This window comes from Chiloscyllium plagiosum, unplaced genomic scaffold (assembly GCF_037043375.1).
Source record: "Chiloscyllium plagiosum isolate Xiang-an unplaced genomic scaffold, Cpla_swu_hap1 HiC_scaffold_10, whole genome shotgun sequence".
Taxonomy (NCBI): Eukaryota; Metazoa; Chordata; class Chondrichthyes; order Orectolobiformes; family Hemiscylliidae; genus Chiloscyllium; species Chiloscyllium plagiosum.
In genome coordinates, this window is record NW_028270148.1 from 84,816,587 (window position 1) to 84,834,655 (window position 18,069).

Here is an 18,069-nt window from a genome sequence, read left to right on the forward strand (position 1 = left end):
ACTCTCCCACATTCTACTCCTTATATTTACCAAAATTCTGCTGAGCTCACAGTAAGTTCCTTTCTTGTATTGCTGATCTACATTGTTTCCTGGTCAAGCAGTCTCTTGCTTTTGAAATCCTCATCTTTAAATGGCCTTTACCCTCCAGAATATCCATGTTCCTATGATTCCAGCCTCTTGTGCATTCACTGCCGCAGAGTATAATGGCCAGCAAGACACAGTTTGTTTTGTTCACACATGAGGTGTGGACATTACTGGCCAGGAAGGTATTATTGTGCATCTCTAATTACCCAGAGGCAGTTGATAGTCAACCACCTTACTATAGGTCTGGAGTTGTTTGTAGGCCAGACCAGGCAAGGATGGTAGATTTCCTTCCCTCAAGGAAGTTAGTGAACCAGCTGGTTTTATGATTATCATTAGACTCCTAATCCTAGATTTGTTTTAATTATTGAATTCAAATTCCACCATGGCAGGATTAGAACCCAAGTCCCCAAAGCATTACCTGTGTTTCAGGAGCAATAGTCAAATGATAATACCACTAGGCTGTTGTCTCCCCTCGTCAAAGAAAGAAGATAAAAAGAATTTTGATTAGTACCAGATTAAGATGTTATGGGGAGCAGGCAGGAAAATGAAGTTAAGGCCAAGATGTAATCAGCCATGATCACATTTAATGATGGAGCAGGCTCGAGTGACTGAATTATCTACTCATGCTCCTAGTTCTTATGTTCTAACACTACTGATGGACACAATCCTTGGCTAGGTTTTAGTTCAGCCGGTGCTGGAAATGGAGACAAGTAAGTGTTGATTATAACACTGCTACCCCATTGCCCGGCTCCATCCAACCCCTGGGCAGTTTTTCCAAAAGTGAGATGGTAGGGGTAGCAGTCCTAGCTGCCAACAAGCATCTGGTCACCAAATAAACTAAGATGCACCCACTTTAGGTCAAATGGAGGAGGCTGAGATTTTCCAGATGGTCTCCAGATTTCTAGAGGTGGCAAGTGAACCAAGGAGGCCAGCACTCAGATCAAGTAGAGACCTTGGAGTGCAGGTTCATAGCTCCTTGAAAATGAAGTCAGAGTTTTGAGTACAGGAGTTGGGAGGTCATATTGCGGCTGTACACGACATTGGAATATTGCATGCAATTCTGTGAAACTTGAAAGGGTTCAGAAGAGATTTACAAGGATGTTTCCAGGGTTGGCGGATTTGAGCTATAGGGAGAGGCTGAACAGGCTGGAATGTCGGTTGCTGAGGGGTGACCTTATAGAGGTTTACAAAATTATGAGGGTCATGGAAAGGATAAATAGACATAGTCTTTTCCCTGGTGTTGAGGAGTCTAGAACTAGAGGCATAGGTTTAGGGTGAGAGGGGAAAGATATAAAAAGAACCTGAGAGGCAACTTTTTCATGCAGAGGGTGGTATGTGTATGGAATGAGCTGCCAAAGGAAGTGTTGGATGCTGGTACAATTGCAACATTTAAAGGTATTTGGATGGATGTATGAATAGGAAGGATTTGGAGAGATATGGGCCGGGTGCTGGCAGGTGGGACTAGATTGGGTTGAGATATCTGGTCAGCATGGACAAATTGGACCAAAGGGTCTGTTTCCATGCTGTATGATTCTATGACTCTAAGCACTCTGAACTGTGCTGGGTCCAGACTCCTAGCAAATGGCATAAGTAGAGCTGTGGACAGGACTTTAAACTAAATGGGACAGGGGGATGGGTTCAGTTATAGGGGAAATTAGAAAACCTGAATTAAAGGAGGAGGTAAGAGCACAGAACTCAGGAGAGGTTATTAAAATCTCCAGCACAGACATAAATAGGACAGAGTGTTTGGTAAGAGTTAGCAATAAACTTGAAGCGCACTGGACAAGCGAATGACAATGAGAAAAGGGATGGTTAATACAGGACTGAAGGTGTTATATCTGAATGCACGCAGTATAAGGAATAAGATAAATGAGCTGGTGCAGATTGAAATTAGCAGGTGTGACATGGTGGGCAAGACAGAGACAGAAATCCAAGGGGATCAGGATTGGGAACTGAATATTCAAGGATTTGCATCCTGTTGAAAAGTTATGCAAGTGAGCAGATGCGTTGCCTTATGAGTAAGAAATGAAATTAAGTCAATAGTAAGAAATGAAGTAGGGTCAGATGGTGTAGAATCTGTGTGGGTAGAATTGAGGAACCGCAAAGATAAAAAAAACCATAGTTGGAGTTATGTACTTGCCTTCAAATGCTAGTCAGGAGCTGGGTACAAGATATACCAAGAGATAGAAAAGATGTGTAGGAAGGGGAAAATCACAGTGATCATGGGGGATTTCAATATGCAGGTGGACTGGGAAAATTGGCTGGTAATGGATTGCAAGAAAAGGAATTTGTGGAATGTCTATGAGATGGCTTTTTGGAGCAGCTTGTGATGGAGCCCAGTAGGGAACAGGCAATTCTGGATTTAGTGTTGTGCAATGAGAAGACTTGATAAGGGAGCTTAAGGTGAAGGAACCCTTAGGAGGCAGTGATCATAATATGATTGAATTTACTCTGCAATTTGAGAGGGAGAATATAGAATCAGAAGTAACGGGTATTACAGCTGAATAAAGGCAATTACAGAGGCATGAGGGAGGAGCTGGATAGAATTGACTGGGAGAGGAGCCTAGCAGGAAAGACAGTGGAACAGCAATGGCAGAAGTTTCTGGGAGTAATTCAGGAGACTTAGCAGAGATTCATCCCAACGAAAAAGAAGCATGGTACGGGGGGGTGAGGCAACCATGGCTGACTAGGAAAGTCAGGGATAGTGTAAAAGCAAAAGAGAAAGCACATAATGTGGCAGAGGGCAATGGGAAACCATAGGATTGGAAAGCATACAAACACCAAAACAGAGCCACAAAAAATGAGGAAGAAGATTAAATATGAGGGTAAGCTAGCCAGTAATATAAAGGGTAAGAGTTTATATATGTAAAGAAACTGTAAGAGTATCTTTAGATATATAAAGGGCAGAAGAGATGCAAAAGTAGACACTGGGCTGCTGGAAAATGATGCTGGAGAGATAGTAGTGAGGGACAAATGTCTGAGGAACTGAATAATTACTTTGCCTCAGTCTTCACAGTGGAAGACATGAGTAATATCCTAAAACTTCAAGTGAGTGAGGGGACAGAGCTGAATATGGTGGCCATCACCAAGGAGAAGGTGCTAGAAAAGCTGAATGGCCTGAAGTTGGATAAATGGCCTGGACCAGATGGACTACACCTTACAGTTCTAAGGGTGATAGCTAAAGAGATAGTGGAGACATTAGTGGTGTTCCTTCAGGAATCTCTAGAATCAGGGAGGTTCCTGGAGGACTGGAAAATCGTTAACGTGACACTCCTGTTTAAAAAGGGAGTAAGGCAAAAGATGGAAAATTACAGACCAATTCACCTAATCTTGGTTGTGTGTATGATCCTGGAATCCACTGTGAATGATGAGATATCTGAATACTTGGAAGTGTCTGGTAAAATAGGGCAAAGTCAGCATGGTTTCATCAAGGGGAGATCATGCCTGATAAATCTGCTAGAATTCTTTGAGAAAGTCACAAGCAGGTTAGACCAAAGAGAGCCAATGGATGTTATCTCCCTTGACAAGGTGCCGCACCAGAGGCTACTGAGTGAGATGAGAGCCCATGGTGTTAGAGGCAAGGTGCTAGCATGGATCGAAGCTTGGATGTCTAGGACAAAGCAGAGAGTGGAATAAAACGGTCCTTCTCAGAATGGCAGCCAGTGACAAGTGGTGTTCCGCAAGGCTCAGTGTTGGGACCACAACTTTTCACTTTATACATTAACAATCTAGATGAAGGGACTGAGGGCATTCTGGCTAAGTTTGCAGATGACACCAAGGTAGGTAGAGGGACAGGTAGCATTGAGGAGGCCAGGAGGTTGCAGAAGGATTTGAACAGGTTAAGAGAATGGGCAAAGAAATGGCAAATGGAGTACTACGTGGGAAAGTGTGAGGTCAAACTCTTTGATAGGAAGAATAGAGGCACGGACTATTTCCTAAATGGGGAAAAATGTCAGAAGTCTGAAGTGCAAGGAGACTTGGGACCACATTTGAATTATTGGATGCAGTTTTGGGACCCATATCTCAGGAAGGATGTACTGGCCCTGGAGCGTGTTCATAGGAGATTCACGAGAATCGTCCCAAGAATGCAAAGCTTAACAAATGAGGAACGTTTGAGTTGTATAAGACTCTGGTGCGGCCGCATCTGGAGTATTGTGTGCAGTTTTGGTCGCCATACTATAGGAAGGATGTGGAGGCACTGGAATGGGTGCAGAGGAGGTTTACCAGGATGTTGCCTGGTATGGTAGGAAGATCGTATGAGGAAAGGCTGAGGCACTTGGGGTTGTTTTCATTGGAGAAAAGAAGGTTTAGGGGTGACTTGATAGAGGTGTACAAGATGATTAGGGGTTTAGATAGGGTTGACCGTGAGAACCTTTTTCCATGTATGGAGTCAGCTCTTCCAAGGGGGCATAGCTTTAAATTAAGGGGTGGTAGGTATAGGACAGATGTTAGGGGTAGGTTCTTTACTCAGCGAGTTGTGAGTTCATGGAATGCCCTGCCAGTAGCAGTGGTGGACTCTCCCTCTTTATGGGCATTTAAGTGGTCATTGGATAGGCATATGGAGGATAGTGGGCTAGTGTAGGTTAGGTGGGCTTGGATCGGCGCAACATCGAGGGCTAAAGGGCCTGTACTGCGTTGTATTCTTCTATGTTCTATGTTCTATGTTCTATGACTCTGAGTTTACACTTGATTAAGTTTAGAAGGATGAGGAGGGGATCTACAGAATACTGAATGGCCTGGACAGAGTAGATGTTGGGAAGATGTTTCATTGGTAGGAGAGACTAGGACCCGAGGGCACAGCCTTAGAGTAAAGGGAAGGTCTTTTAGAACTGAGATAGGGAGAAATGTCTTCAGCCAGAGAGTGGTTAATCTATGGAATTCACTGCCACAGAAGGCTATGGAGGCCAGGTCATTAAGTATATTTAAGACTGAGATAGATAGGCTCTTGAGTATCAAAGGGATCAAGGTTTATGGGGAGAAAGTGGGACAATGGGGTTGAGAAACTTATCAACCATGATTGAATGGTTGAGCAGATTCAATGGGCCAAATGGCGTAATTTCTGCTCCTGTGTCTTATGGTCTTAAGCCTACAGACTCTGTCTGTCTGACTGGGTCTCGCAGCACCTGCAGGCCACTGTGTGGGAAGAGAAACCCCACTCCCTACTCAAAGCAGTGATGGCCTGGCTGCAAAGGCATTTTTCTCATTGTAAATTTGGAAAGGTTGGAGTGAAATATTTGAAACATCTTTATCTGCCAATGCATTCTGCTTCCAGGAAAGGCGGAAGCGGTACCTGATCACACAAAGTGTTGACTTCTGACCCCAATTTGAGGGCCAACACGGAGTTGAGAAGCTTTGTCTTTTAGCTCTTCCTTCGTTTTTGGAGACCCTCTTCCCATCTCAGACAGCAACTGGATTTTGGAACCCCAGCAATGGTGGGTGCACCAGTTTCAGAGAATTCCATTATTATTTTAGTAACCAGACTACCCCTCTTCAGAGCTCTCAGTTTCAGAGTCTATTGCTGGGGTGACATGGTGGCTCAGTGGTTAGCAAGGTTCCCTCGCAGCATCAGGGTCCTGGGTTTGATTCCAGCCTTGGGCAACTGTCTGTGTAGAGTTTGCACATTCTCCCTGTGTCTGTATGGGTTTCTTCTGGATACTCTAGTCTCCTCCCACTGTCCAAAGATGTGCAGGTTAGCTGGATTGACCATGGGAAATACAGGGATAAAATAAGGGGAAGTAGGTCTGGATGGGATGCTCTCCAGAGGGGGCAGTATAGACTCATTGGCCAAATGGCCTTCTTCCACACTATTGGGATTCTATGATTTGCTTCACAATCCCGGCTTCTTAATTTTAGAATTCTTGATTTCATACATCATCCTTCCCATTTTTAACCCTCAATTTCCGTGGCTAGTTTCCATTGCCAGAACCCCAATTTATGAATCTCTTTGATTTCAAAACCAATGGCCTGCCCGGTCCACCAATTTCAGAACTCAGAGGCCAACATTTCCCATTCTCCCCACCGTACAGGCCCATCATTCCCCATCATTCTCCTGAACCCAATTGTATTTTGTCACTACTGCTTGGAACTTTTACAGTTCAGCCTTATCTGAGGGAGCTATAGGAAATTCAGTGAATGGGACCCATGGCTTAAACTGACAAGCCCTGCAATGCAACCAACAGAAACTGAAATGCTGTACATTGGCTGAATGTCTGTATCCCTTTCCTGGACAGATCTAAAGTTGTCAGATGTAAGAGTGGCTGTGTGAATTCCAAAATAGGATTGCTGTTCAACTAGACTCAAAAAACCCCAGGCCATGATACCTGAGCTGTTAAATGCTATGGTGGGAGGGTTCAGTAAATGATAAGCAGGGTTAATGATGAGTATGTGAAGAGTGAACAATAGGATAGCAATTGTTGGATGAAGAAGTATATGGGTTTTGGAGAGGTTGAGTGTTAGAGTAGGAGAATATTGGGCTGTATGAGGTATGGGAATGTTGAGGCAGGTATGTGTTAAAGTGGTTAAGAAACATCAAACTTAGGAGCAGGAGTTGGCCAGTTAGCTGAATGACTGGTTTCCAACGCAGGGTGATGATAACAGTGTGGGCTCAATTCCCACACCAGCTGAGACTACCATGAAGGGTTTTTCTTCTCAATCTCTCCCAATGCCTGAGGCATGGTGACCCTCAGGTTAAACTATCAACAGTAATTTCTTTCTAATGAGAATGCAGCCTGGTGTGGTGTGACTATAGCAGCTTTATTCCTGACGAATACAGCCTATCTTCTTACATCAGTCCTGCCATCCCAGGAATCAGCCTACTGAACCTTTTTTTCCATCCATAACCAGCCGTCCATCTTCAGGTAAGGACAACCAAACTGCACACAGCAGTTCAGATGTGTCTCAACACAAGCAAAAGATTCCAGATCCTGTACTTGAATCCTCTCACAATTAAGGCCAACATACCATTTGCCTTCTTCGCCTCCTGGTGCACTTGCATGCTTATAATCTGCAAATAATGTATAACGGCACTTAGGTATGGTTGTATCTCTCCCTTCCCCATTCTATTACCGTTCAGATCATAATCTGCCTTCCTATTTTTGTGACCGAAGTGTATAACTCCACATTTATCCACATTATATTTCATCGCAACTTTTCCAAATCATACTGAAGCAACTCTGCATCCGAGCTCCTCCATTTCCCACCCAGCTTTGTGCCATCTGCAAACGTGGAGCTATTACTTTTTATTCCCTCTTCTAATTTATTCAGATAAATTATGAGTAGCTGCGTCCAAGCAATACCCACTATTCACTGCCTTCTATTCAGAAACAGACCTATATATTCCTACTCTTTGTTTCTTGTCTGCCACTCAGTTCTCAATCCAAGTCATTGCACTAACTCCAATCCTATCTGATTTAATTTTACAAGCTAACCTCTTGTGTGGGATCTTATTGAAAGTCTTATGAAATTCCAAACAACCCAAATCCTCAGTGTCCCCTTATCAACTGTACTAACCTGGAGTATTATCTAGAGACTAGAAGTTATCCACTAGAGCCTGTTAAATTGGTAAGTGCTGGGGTGGATTTGATTTGAGTTGATTCGATTTATTGTTGTCACGTACCTAAGTGCAGTGAAGAATTTTGTTTTGCACGCAGTATAGGGAGATGATAACATACAAGGGCATACAGATTCGAAAAATGTGGCGCTGGAAAAGCACAGCCAGTCAGGCAGCATCCGAGGAGCAGGAGATTCGATGTTTCGGGTAGAAATACTTCATCAGGAATGTCAAAGGGGGAAGGGGGCTGAGAGATAAATAGGAGGCTGGAGAGAAGGCAGCTCGGATGGCGATAGGTGGATGCAGGTGGGGAGTGATTGTGATGGGTTGGTGGGGAGGATGGAGCAGGTAAGTGGGAAGGAAGATGGACAGATAGGACAGGTCAAGAAGGCGGTGCCGAATTGGAGGGCTGGATCTGGGGTGAGACAGGGAGAGGGGAGATTTGGAAACTAGTAGAGTTAATGTGGATGCCGTGTGGTTGAAGAATCCCAAGGCACTAGGTGATCCAGTCGTCGGGTGGCTTGGATCTGGCAGTCGAGGAGCCCAGGACTTGTATGTCCTTGGTGGAGTGAGAGGGGGAATTGAAGTGGTCGACCACAGAGCAGTGGGATTGTTTGGTGCTGTGTTCCAGAGATGTTCCCTGAAATGCTCCGTGAGTTTGGCATTTTGTCTCCCTGATGTAGAGGAGACCACATCGAGACCAACGGACGCAGTAGATGAGCTAGGAGAGTGTGCAGGAAAATCTTTCCCGGATATGAAAAGATCCTTTGGGGCCTTGATAGAGGTGAGGGGGCAAGTGCTGGTGCAGGTATTACACCTCCTGTGACGGCAGGGGAAGGTGCAAAGTATGGAGGGTAGGTCGGTGGAGGGGACCGTGGAGCTAACGAAGGAATCACAGAGGGAATGGCCTCTGCAGAATGCAACTGGGGTGAGGAAGGAAATATAACTCTGGTGATGGGGTCTGATTATAAGTGGTGGAAATGTCGGACAATAATGCACTGTATCCTGATATTACTGGGGTGGAAGGTGAGGACCAGGAGCGTTCTATCTTTATTGCATTTGGAGGGGTGGGGTTCAAGGGTGGAGTTGTGGGAATTGTAAGCGATGTGCTGGAGGGCATTGTTGACCACGTGGGAGGAAGAAATTGCATTCCTGGAAATATGAGGCCATCTGGGATGTCCTGGAGTGGAATTGGTCCTCCTGGGAGCAGATACAGTGGAGGCAGAGGAATTGGCATTAAGGGGTCATGTTTTTACAGGACAGGGGTGGGAGGAGGTGTAGTCCAGGTAGCTGTGGGAGTCGTGCTTTTGAAAGAGATGTCCATTTTGAGTTGGGTGCCATAGATGGAGACGGAGAGGTCCAGGAAGGAGAGGGAGGTGTCCAAGATGGTCCAGGTGAACTTCAGGTCGGGGTGGAAAGTTTTAGTGAAGTTTATGAACTGTTCCATCTCCTTATGGGAGTATGTGATGGCACCGATACAGTCATCAATGGAGTGGAGGAAGAGGTGGTGGAAGGTGCCTGTGCAACTGCGGCAGATGGACTGTTCCACATATCTGATAAAAAGGCAGGCATAGCTGAGGCCCATGTGGGTGCCCATGGTTACACATTTGGTCTGCAGGAAGTGGGAGGATTCGATGGAGAAATTGTTGAAGGTGAAGACCAGTTCCGCCAATCGAATGAGTGTGTCAGTGGAGGGGTATTATTTGCATCAGCAGGAGAGGAACAAACAGAGGGCTTGGAGTCCTTCACCATGGCGGATGGTGAAGCTGAAGCATTGGGGGAAATGGAAGTCATCGAGGAAGTGGGGGGCGGGGTGTCCCGAATGTATGTGGGGATTTCCTGGACCAAGGGGGACAGGACAAGGTTGAGGCATAAGGACATAAGTTCGGTGGGGCAGGAGTAGGTGGAGACAATAAGTCAACCAAGGCAGTCAAGTTTATGAATTTTGGGTAAAAGGTAGAGCCGGACGTGTGGGGTTCCCAGACTATCAGGTTGGAGACTGTGAATGGGAGATCCCTTGAGGTGATGAGGTTGTGGATGGTCTGGGAGATGATGGATGGCGATGGGAGGTGAGGTTGTGATTGAGGGGCTGGGAGGGGGAGGTGTCCATAAGTTGGCACCTGGCTTCAGCATTGTAGTGGTTGGTGTGCCAAACTACCACTGCGCCTGCTTGTCCGCTGATTTGATGGTGTGGTTGGGTTGGAGTGGGGGGAGTGGAGGAAGTGGTGGGCTGCGCTTTGTGAGGGTGAGAGGTTGGAGTGGGTGAGAGGGGTGGACCGGTCGAAGTGGATAAAGGACCAGGACGGAGTGTCCAAAAGGATGGAGTATGTTTGAGGTGAGAGAAGGGTCCTCAGAGAGTGGGTGGGAATCACGATTGAAAAAGTAAACGGGGAGGCAGAGGCAATGGAAGGACGTTCGATTTCAAACATGTATGGAATTTATTGACCTGGAAGTGTTGTGGGATGAAGGTGAGACTTTTACTGAGGACTGATTGGTTATCCTCAGTGAGGGAGAGGTCTGGGGGATGGTAAAAACCCAGCAGGGCTGGGGGCAGGGGCCTCGTGTAGAGTTGGAGTTGGAAGTGGGGGTGGAGACTGTCTCTGGAGTCATGTGATCATTGATGACCTCACTGGAAGAAGTGACGTAAACAGCAGTGATCCCAGGGAAAGAAGTGATGCGTTCAGTGGAACCTGCAGGGAGGAAGTGATGTTCCAGGTGGCATGCGCAGAAACAGTGTCTTCAGCGGTGGTGGCTGCGGTGGCAACATGGTGACAGTGCTTTCGTGAGTGACATAAGCAAGGGTGAAAGTGACATGTTTGGTGGCAATCACAGGGGTAGAAGTGGCAAAAAGCGGAAGTGGTGGTTTCAGCAGCATGGTTGTCCACGGTGTTCTGGTGAGTGACGTCAGTGGGGGCGGAAGTGGTGTAGGCAGGTAGCGTTCATGGAGGTTTCAGCTGTAGAGGTTTCGGCAACGATCGCGGAGACAGTGGTCCTAGTGATTGCGGAAGTGGTGTTTCTGGAAGTGGTGATCGTGGAGGTGGTTGTCCTGCTGGCAATCGTGGAGGTGGTCATCCTGCCGGGAATCGCAGAGACAGTGGTCTTGGTGATGATCGCAGAGACAGAGGTCCTAGCAGCAATCACATAGATGGTGGTTTTGGTGGTGATTGCAGAGGCGGTGGTCCTGGTGATGTTCGCAGCGGCAGTGGTCCTGTCGGTGATCATGGAGCTGGTGGTCCTGGCGGCAATCACGTAGGTGGTGGTTTTGGTGGTGATTGCGGAGACAGTGGTCCTGGTGGTGATCACGGAGGTAGTTGTCCTGGTGGTGATCGCTGAGGTGGTTGTTCTGGTGGTGATCGCGGAGCTAGTTGACCTGGCAGTGATGGCGAGGTGGTTGTCCTAGTGGTGATCGCGGAGGTGCTTGTCCTGGCAGTGATCGCAGAGGTAGTTGTCCTGGCAGTGATCGCAGAGGTGGTTGTCCTGGTGGTGATCGCGGAGGTGGTTGTCCTGGTGGTGATCGCGGAGGTGGTTGTCCTGGTGGTGATCGCGGAGGTGGTTGTCCTGGTGGTGATCGCGAGGTGGTTGTCCTGGCAGTGATCGCAGAGGTGGTTGTCCTGGTGGTGATCGCGAGGTGGTTGTCCTGGCAGCGATCGCAGAGGTGGTTGTCCTGGTGGTGATTGCAGAGGTGCTTGTCCTGGCAGTGATCGCAGAGGTGGTTGTCCTGGTGGTGATCGCGAGGTGGTTGTCCTGGTGGTGATCGCGGAGGTGGTTGTCCTGGTGGTGATCGCGGAGGTAGTTGTCCTGGCAGTGATCGCAGAGGTGGTTGTCCTGGTGGTGATCGCGAGGTGGTTGTCCTGATGGTGATCGCGGAGGTGGTTGTCCTGGTGGTGATCGCGGAAGTGGTTGTCCTGCTGGTGATCGCGAGGTGGTTGTCCTAGTGGTGATCGCGGAGGTGCTTGTCCTGGCAGTGATCGCAGAGGTAGTTGTCCTGGCAGTGATCGCAGAGGTGGTTGTCCTGGTGGTGATCGCGAGGTGGTTGTCCTGGTGGTGATCGCGGAGGTGGTTGTCCTGGTGTTGATCGCGGAGGTGGTTGTCCTGGTGGTGATCGCGAGGTGGTTGTCCTGGTGGTGATTGCGGAGGTAGTTGTCCTGGCAGTGATCGCAGAGGTGGTTGTCCTGGTGGTGATCGCGAGGTGGTTGTCCTGATGGTGATCGCGGAGGTGGTTGTCCTGGTGGTGATCGCGGAGGTGGTTGTCCTGGTGGTGATCGCGGAGGTGCTTGTCCTGGCAGTGATCGCAGAGGTAGTTGTCCTGGCAGTGATCACAGAGGTGGTTGTCCTGGTGGTGATCGCGAGGTGGTTGTCCTGGTGGTGATCGCGGAGGTGGTTGTCCTGGTGGTGATCGCGGAGGTGGTTGTCCTGGTGTTGATCGCGGAGGTGGTTGTCCTGGTGGTGATCGCGAGGTGGTTGTCCTGGCAGTGATCGCAGAGGTGGTTGTCCTGGTGGTGATCGCGGAGGTGGTTGTCCTGGTGGTGATCGCGAGGTGGTTGTCCTGGCAGTGATCGCAGAGGTGGTTGTCCTGGTAGTGATCGCGAGGTGGTTGTCCTGGTGGTGATCGCGGAGGTGGTTGTCCTGGTGGTGATCGCGGAGGTGGTTGTCCTGGTGGTGATCGCGAGGTGGTTGTCCTGGCAGTGATCGCAGAGGTGGTTGTCCTGGTGGTGATCGCGGATGTGGTTGTCCTGGTGGTGATAGCAGAGGTGGTTGTCCTGGTGGTGATCGCAGAGGTGGTTGTCCTGGTGGTGATAGCGGAGGTGGTTGTCCTGGCAGTGATCGCAGAGGTGGTTGTCCTGGTGGTGATCACGGAGGTGGTTGTCCTGGTGGTGATCGCGGAGGTGGTTGTTCTGGTGGTGATCGCAGAGGTGGTTGTCCTAGTGGTGATCACAGAGTTGGTTGTCCTGGTTGAGGTGGTTGTCCTGGTGGTGATCGCAGAGGTGGTTGTCCTGGTGGTGATAGCGGAGGTGGTTGTCCTGGTGGTGATAGCGGAGGTGGTTGTCCTGGTGGTGATCGCAGAGGTGGTTGTCCTGGTGGTGATCGCAGAGGTGGTTGTCCTGGTGGTGATCGCGAGGTGATTGTCCTGGCAGTGATCGCAGAGGTAGTTGTCCTGGTGGTGATCGCAGAGGTGCTTGTCCTGGCAGTGATCGCGGAGGTGGTTGTCCTGGTGGTGATCGCAGAGGTGGTTGTCCTGGTGGTGATAGCGGAGGTGGTTGTCCTGGTGGTGATAGCGGAGGTGGTTGTCCTGGTGGTGATCACGAGGTGGTTGTCCTGGTGTTGATCGCGGAGGTGGTTGTCCTGGTGGTGATCGCGGAGGTGGTTGTCCTGGTGTTGATCGCGGAGGTGGTTGTCCTGGCAGTGATCGTGAGGTGGTTGTTCTGGTGGTGATCGCGGAGGTGGTTGTCCTGGTGGTGATCACGAGGTGGTTGTCCTGGTGTTGATCGCGGAGGTGGTTGTCCTGGTGGTGATCGCGGAGGTGGTTGTCCTGGTGTTGATCGCGGAGGTGGTTGTCCTGGCAGTGATCGTGAGGTGGTTGTTCTGGTGGTGATCGCGGAGGTGGTTGTTCTGGTGGTGATCGCAGAGTTGGTTGTCCTGGTGGTGATCGCAGAGGTGGTTGTTCTGGTGGTGATCATGGAGGTAGTTTTCCTGGTGGTGATCGCGGAGGTGGTTGTCCTGGTGGTGATCGCGGAGGTGGTTGTCCTGGTGTTGATCGCGTAGGTGGTTGTCCTGGTGGTGATCGCGGAGGTGGTTGTCCTGGTGTTGATCGCGGAGGTGGTTGTCCTGGTGGTGATCGCGGAGGTGGTTGTCCTGGAGTTGATCGCGGAGGTGGTTGTCCTGGTGTTGATCGCGGAGGTGGTTGTCCTGGCCATGATCGCAGAGGTGGTTGTCCTGGTGGTGATCGCGGAGGTGGTTTTCCTGGTGGTGATCGCAGAGGTGATTGTCTTGGTGGTGATCATGGAGGTGGTTGTCCTGGTGTTGATCGCGGAGGTGGTTGTCCTGGTGGTGATCGCGAGGTGGTTGTCCTGGTGTTGATCGCGGAGGTGGTTGTCCTGGTGGTGATCGCGGAGGTGGTTGTCCTGGTGTTGATCGCGGAGGTGGTTGTCCTGGTGGTGATCGCGGAGGTGGTTGTCCTGGCGTTGATCGCGGAGGTGGTTGTCCTGGCAGTGATCATGAGGTGGTTGTTCTGGTGGTGATCGCGGAGGTGGTTGTCCTGGTGGTGATCGCAGAGGTGGTTGTTCTGGTGGTGATCACAGAGTTGGTTGTCCTGGTGGTGATCGCAAAGGTGGTTGTTCTGGTGGTGATCACGGAGGTAGTTTTCCTGGTGGTGATCGCGGAGGTGGTTGTCCTGGTGGTGATCACGGAGGTGGTTGTCCTGGTGTTGATCGCGGAGGTGGTTGTCCTGGTGGTGATCGCGGAGGTGGTTGTCCTGGTGTTGATCGCGGAGGTGGTTGTCCTGGTGGTGATCGCGGAGGTGGTTGTCCTGGTGTTGATCGCGGAGGTGGTTGTCCTGGTGTTGATCGCGGAGGTGGTTGTCCTGGCAATGATCGCAGAGGTGGTTGTCCTGGCAGTGATCATGAGGTGGTTGTTCTGGTGGTGATCGCGGAGGTGGTTGTCCTGGTGGTGATCGCAGAGGTGGTTGTTCTGGTGGTGATCACAGAGTTGGTTGTCCTGGTGGTGATCGCAAAGGTGGTTGTTCTGGTGGTGATCACGGAGGTAGTTTTCCTGGTGGTGATCGCGGAGGTGGTTGTCCTGGTGGTGATCACGGAGGTGGTTGTCCTGGTGTTGATCGCGGAGGTGGTTGTCCTGGTGGTGATCGCGGAGGTGGTTGTCCTGGTGTTGATCGCGGAGGTGGTTGTCCTGGTGGTGATCGCGGAGGTGGTTGTCCTGGTGTTGATCGCGGAGGTGGTTGTCCTGGTGTTGATCGCGGAGGTGGTTGTCCTGGCAATGATCGCAGAGGTGGTTGTCCTGGTGGTGATCGCGGAGGTGGTTGTCCTGGTGGTGATCGCAGAGGTGATTGTCTTGGTGGTGATCACGGAGGTGGTTGTCCTGGTGTTGATCGCGGAGGTGGTTGTCCTGGTGGTGATTGCGAGGTGATTGTCCTGGCAGTGATCGCAGAGGTGGTTGTTCTGGTGGTGATCGCGAGGTGATTGTCCTGGCAGTGATCGCGAGGTGGTTGTTCTGGTGGTGATCGCAGAGGTGGTTGTCCTGGTGGTGATCGCAGAGGTGGTTGTCCTGGTAGTGATCGCAGAGGTTGTTGTCCTGGTGGTGATCGCAGAGGTGGTTGTCCTGGTGGTGATCGCAGAGGTGGTTGTCCTGGTGGTGATCGCAGAGGTGGTTGTTCTGGTGGTGATCACAGAGGTGGTTGACCTGGTGGTGATCGCAGAGGTGGTTGTCCTGGTGGTGATCGCAGAGGTGGTTGTCCTGGTAGTGATCGCAGAGGTGGTTGTCCTGGTGGTGATCGCAGAGGTGGTTGTTCTGGTGGTGATCACAGAGGTGGTTGACCTGGTGGTGATCGCGGAGGTGGTTGTCCTGGTGTTGATCGCGGAGGTGGTTGTCCTGGTGGTGATCACGGAGGTGGTTGTCCTGGTGTTGATCGCGGAGGTGGTTGTCCTGGTGGTGATCGCGAGATGATTGTCCTGTTGGTAATCGCGGAGGTGGTTGTCCTGGTGGTGATTGCGAGGTGATTGTCCTGGTGGTGATCGCGGAGGTGGTTGTCCTGGTGTTGATCGCGGAGGTGGTTGTCCTGGTCGTGATCGCAGAGGTGGTTGTCCTGGCAGTGATCGCAGAGTTGGTTGTCCTGGTGGTGATCGCGAGGTGGTTGTCCTGGTGGTGATCGCGGAGGTGGTTGTCCTGGTGGTGATCGCAGAGGTGGTTGTCCTGGCAGTGATCGCAGAGGTGGTTGTCCTGGTGGTGATCGCAGAGGTGGTTGTCCTGGTGGTGATCGCAGAGTTGGTTGTCCTGGTGGTGATCGCAGAGTTGGTTGTCCTGGTGGTGATCGCAGAGGTGGTTGTCCTGGTGGTGATCGCAGAGTTGGTTGTCCTGGTGGTGATCGCAGAGGTGGTTGTCCTGGTGGTGATCGCGAGGTGGTTGTCCTGGTAGTGATCGCAGAGGTGGTTGTCCTGGTGGTGATCGCAGAGGTGGTTGTCCTGGTGGTGATCACAGAGGTGGTTGACCTGGTGGTGATCGCGGAGGTGGTTGTCCTGGTGGTGATCGCGAGGTGGTTGTCCTGGTGGTGATCGCAGAGGTGGTTGTCCTGGTGTTGATCGCGGAGGTGGTTGTCCTGGTGGTGATCGCGGAGGTGGTTCTCCTGGCAGTGATCGCAGAGTTGGTTGTCCTGGTGGTGATCGCGAGGTGGTTGTCCTGGTGGTGATCGCGGAGGTGGTTGTCCTGGTGGTGATCGCAGAGGTGGTTGTCCTGGCAGTGATCGCAGAGGTGGTTGTCCTGGTGGTGATCGCAGAGGTGGTTGTCCTGGTGGTGATCGCAGAGTTGGTTGTCCTGGTGGTGATCGCAGAGGTGGTTGTTCTGGTGGTGATCACAGAGGTGGTTGACCTGGTGGTGATCGCAGAGGTGGTTGTCCTGGTGGTGATCGCAGAGGTGGTTGTCCTGGTAGTGATCGCGGAGGTGTTTGTCCTGGTGGTGATCGCGGAGGTGGTTGTCCTGGTGTTGATCGCGAAGGTGGTTGTCCTGGTGGTGATCGCGAGGTGATTGTCCTGGTGGTGATCGCGGAGGTGGTTGTCCTGGTGGTGATTGCGAGGTGATTGTCCTGGTGGTGATCGCGGAGGTGTTTGTCCTGGTGTTGATCGCGGAGGTGGTTGTCCTGGTGGTGATCGCGGAGGTGGTTGTCCTGGCAGTGATCGCAGAGTTGGTTGTCCTGGTGGTGATCGCGAGGTGGTTGTCCTGGTGGTGATCGCGGAGGTGGTTGTCCTGGTGGTGATCGCAGAGGTGGTTGTCCTGGCAGTGATCGCAGAGGTGGTTGTCCTGGTGGTGATCGCGGAGGTGGTTGTCCTGGTGGTGATCGCAGAGTTGGTTGTCCTGGTGGTGATCGCAGAGGTGGTTGTCCTGGTGGTGATCGCGGAGGTGGTTGTCCTGGTGATGATCGCGGAGGTGGTTGTCCTGGTGGCGATCGTGGAGGTGGTTGTCCTGGTGGCGATCGTGGAGGTGGTTGTCCTGGTGGTGATCGCAGAGGTGGTTGTCCTGGTGGCGATTGTGGAGGCAGTTGTCCTGGAGTTGATCATGGAGGGGTGGGCCTGGCGGCAATTGCGTGGCAGTAATATTAGCATTGGCCACGGTCAGTTTGGTGGTGGGGGCAGAAGTGACATCATCATTAGCGGTGGTAGCGGTGGCTGTAGCAACCGACTGGTTCCAGAGGCCGGGGGAAGGATCTGGAGTGGCTGAAGAAGCCAGGGTTTAGAATAAAGTATGTGAGAATTTGGTGTACCAACGGTCCTTGATAACTGACAAGCTGGAGAAAAAGCAATTGCCAAGTGTGTGAATCCTTCTCAGGATGAGGTCCTTTGCAGGTCTGGGAGAGTGTGGCACTGAGCTGGGACAGGGCTGACTGCAGGGAGTGTTGGTAGCGACGCATGGCTGTGAGCATGGACATACAAATCATTGCTTAATTGAACACAGTGAGACATACAAAGTTGCAGCTGCACAGGACTGTGTACAAAAGCAAGATCAACTTTAGGTTTGAAATTTGAGAATGGCAAAGAAGCTGTTCATGAACCCGTTGGTACATGTTTTTAAGTTTTTGTACCTTCTGCCTGACAGAAGAGGTTGGAAGAGATTATCACTGGGGTGTGAGGGGTCTTTGATGAGGTTGGCTGCCTTTCCATACCAAAGAGAAGTAATGATCTGGGCTGTGTTCACAACTTTCTGTAATTTTTTACAGCCCCAGGCAGAGCAGTTACTATACCAAGCCATGATGCACCCAGATAGAATGCTTTCTATGGTGTATCTGTAGAAGTTGTTAAGGGTCCTTATGGACATGCCGAATTTCCTTAGCCTCCTGAGTGAGAAGAGGCTTTGTGCATTCTTGACCGATATATCTACATGGGTGGTCCAAGTCAGATTGTGGGTTATTGTCACTCTTAGGAACTTAATGCTCTCGACCCTCGTCCAGTTCAGGCAGAAACTTGTTTTGTTTTCTCCTCCCAAGTGATTTATTCTTCCTTGTGTGCTGTATTTTCCCTCAAGAGAAATTATGTTGTAATAACTGACTAACTAACACTGGATCTTGAAATCACAACCTGCCAGGATTTTTGGAATTGATTCTGACAAAAGTTGAAAGGAAATAAGAAGACCTGTGTGTTATTGTAAGCATTATGGTTTGAAATGGTTGATATAGTTGATATATAAGTGATGTCAGGTTACAGTGCCTGTGGAATGTT